This window comes from Suncus etruscus, chromosome 20 (assembly GCF_024139225.1).
Source record: "Suncus etruscus isolate mSunEtr1 chromosome 20, mSunEtr1.pri.cur, whole genome shotgun sequence".
NCBI classification, from domain to species: Eukaryota; Metazoa; Chordata; class Mammalia; order Eulipotyphla; family Soricidae; genus Suncus; species Suncus etruscus.
Genome location: NC_064867.1, coordinates 30750499 through 30753666, shown reverse-complemented (window position 1 = coordinate 30753666; position 3168 = coordinate 30750499). Strand labels below are relative to the sequence as shown.

General features: G+C 48.1%; 1 non-coding gene across 1 annotated transcript; it reads right to left on the bottom strand.

Annotated features, from left to right (window-relative positions):
* Nucleotides 1–581: 581 nt before the first annotated feature.
* On the bottom strand, nt 582–688 carry LOC125998536 (U6 spliceosomal RNA). Its single transcript, XR_007492079.1, has one exon. It is a non-coding gene; the product is annotated as a U6 spliceosomal RNA (small nuclear RNA).
* Nucleotides 689–3168: the final 2480 nt, after the last annotated feature.

Below are 3168 nucleotides of genomic sequence, written 5' to 3'. Positions count from 1 at the left end.
CCAAAAACTAGGGGTTAGCTCAGGGGTCACTCCTGGCTATGCACTCAGAAATCACTCATGACTTGCGGGACCCTATGGGATGCAGAGGAATTGAACCACGGTCCATCCTAGGTCAGCCATGTGTAAGGCAAACACTACCACTGCGCCACTGCTCCGGCCCCTTTTCTATATCTTTATTTTTTAATTACAATTTTTTATTTAGGGGCCGGGAAGGTGGCGCTAGAGGTAAGGTGTCTGCCTTACAAGCGCTAGCCAAGGAACGGACCTCGGTTCGATCCCCCGGCGTCCCATATGGTCCCCCCAAGCCAGGGGCGATTTCTGAGCACATAGCCAGGAGTAACCCCTGAGCGTCACAGGGTGTGGCCCAAAAACCAAAAAAAAAATTTTTTTAATTTAAAGCATTGTGATTTACTAAGTTATTCATAGTTATGTTTTAGACATACAATGTTTCAGCACCTATCCCACCACTGATGTCAACCTCCTTGCACCAGTGCTCCCAGAGTTCATCTCATACATCCTTCCCATCTCTCTACTCTCTGCTTAGCTATCATCATAACAGGCACCTTTTTTTTTTTTAAAAAAAAAATATGGAACGCTTCACGAATTTGCGTGTCATCCTTGCGCAGGGGCCATGCTAATCTTCTCTGTATCGTTCCAATTTTAGTATATGTGCTGCTGAAGCGAGCACAACAGGCACCTTTTTAAGTTTGGATCTTGTGATTTCATGATTGCAAATTCCATAGTTTGGATATTTAGTTCTGTCCTCTTTTTTCTTTTTTTTTAAAATATCTTTATTTAAACACTGATTTCATTATTATTGATCTCATAGTTTGGATATTTAGCTCTGTCCTCTTTTTTCTTTTTTTTTTAAATATCTTTATTTAAACACCTTGATTACAAACATGATGGTAGTTGGGTTTCAGGCATAAAAAGAACACCCCCCTTCACCAGTGCAACCTGCTCACCACCAATGCTCCCCATCTCTCTCCTCCCCACCCCTGCCTATATTCAAGACAGGCATTCTACTTCTCTCACTCATTAACATTGTCATGGTAATTATTAGTGTAGTTATTTCTCTAACTGCACTCACCACTCTTGGTGGTGAGCTTCATATCGTGAGCCGGTCCTTTCTGCTCTCATCTCTGTCTGCCCTTTTTTTTTGTTTTGTTTTTGGGCCACACCTGGCGATGTTCAGGGGTTACTCCTGGCTGTCTGCTCAGAAATAGCTCCTGCCAGGCATGGGGGACCATATGGGACACCAGGATTCGAACCAATCACCTTTGGACCTGGATCGGCTGCTTGCAAGGCAAACACCGCTGTGCTATCTCTCCGGGCCCTGCCCTTATTTTTTTTAACACCTCTGATGCACCCAAGTTCCCTTGAACCTGACCCCTTATATTTTACATCCATCTTTCTCCTCCTCCACTCAATTTCTTTCCTTCTCCTTACTATGTATATTCTGGGGCCCAGAGTGTTCAGGACAACCCCCATTTAAACCATTGCATTCTGAAGACATTTCGTAATGCTTTGAGAAGTAATTGTGGTCAATAAATTGTCCTCAGAGGCCTAGTGCTTCTGAGAGAGGAGTCACCTACTTCTGGTTGTATTAACCAAAATCTACACCCAGCATAAGGAAGGGGATGGCTCACCTCTATTTTTTATTACATTATTGATTGATTGATTGATTGATTGGTTTTTGGGTCACACCCAGCAGCACTCAGGGGTTACTTCTGACTCTGCACTCAGAAATCGCCCCAGGCAGGCTAGGGGACCATATGAGATGCCAGGAATTGAACCAGGTCTTTCTTAGCTTGGCCACATGCAATGCAAATGCCCCACCGCTGTGCTATCTCTCCAGCCCCTCATTTCTATTCTGTGCCAAGCAGACCCCTGAACTCTTTGGGAAGAAACTAATTCTGTCCTGGAGATAGAGCATAGATACCTGGAATGTTCAGGAGAGGACGAAGAAGTGGAGGTAGAAGCAGAGCAGATCAAGGGGGTAAATTCTAGCTCCCTCCACTGTCAAAGCCCCATGTGCACTGAATGGACTGTCTAAGGTTGGGGTGCTGGGGGTGCAGGTGTGACAGGATAAGGGTAGCCTGCACCATGGGGCAGGGGGACAGACTCCAGCATAGGCCTTTGACACAAGAGCACCCATATTTTTAGGAGAACTGGCCTGCAGATCTCATATCCCCAGTGGTCTAGATGGTGCTGGAACCCTTTTCCTGCCAGCTCTGACAGTGGCCTGGGCCATGCTGAGACTTCAATGATTCTGGTAGGCGTGGACTCAAGGATGCTATTACAGGGGCTTCACCAGAGGTCAGATTTGAGGGTCTCTGTCCATGCCATGCCCCTCCCCGACTGCCCAGAATCTCTATTCCTATTCTCTCTGTCCCTAGAGATGGTGAATGGTCCTTTATGTTCCCTGCAGTATGATGGGTCATGTCTGGACCCCTGAAAAACGAACAGCCGTTACTACCCTGACCTCCACTTCCCACCCCATGTGCGTGCCCCACTTCATCCCCCATACAGACAAGCCAAGTGACCCCACTTCTTAGAAGGCACACGGGCAGGGTGCAAGGCAGCATGGGGTGCAGGGACCTCAGAAACACTGTCCCCCAACTCCCCAAATACAGGATCATTGAAGTCAGCACAGGCAAGTCCAGGGGGCTGAGGCCCTGCTCTCAACAGAAAATATACCCACCTGCTCCTTCCTGACCTGGCTGGGCCCAAATGTGGGGACCCCTAGAATAGGATTCTAAGGGGTCTGTTGAGTCTCCTCAGCAGGTGCTCATAGTCTCCGAGGAGACTGTCACAAGGAAATTTCTGGCCCTACCCCAGACCTTCCCATCCAAAGCTTCGAGGTTCAAAGTTCATAACTCTTCACTTGGGGTGACCAGAGAGATAAAGAAATGGTCATGCATGTGGTCCAGTCTGGTTAGACTCCCCCATGCCCAGGGCCTGAGCAGTGTGTGACCTTGAACCCTTGCTCTGGCTGCAAGGTGGGGAGGGTCCAGGCATTCTGGCACCTTTGTCAGTCCTGGGCAGTTGGGACAGTGAAGATTGAGAATGTCAGCTGCACATTTTAGCTGTCAGGACCCAGCTAAACACAGATCCTGGGCCCTTGGGGCCCAGCTAAGACCTGGATTTTAGGCTCTCAGGACCCGG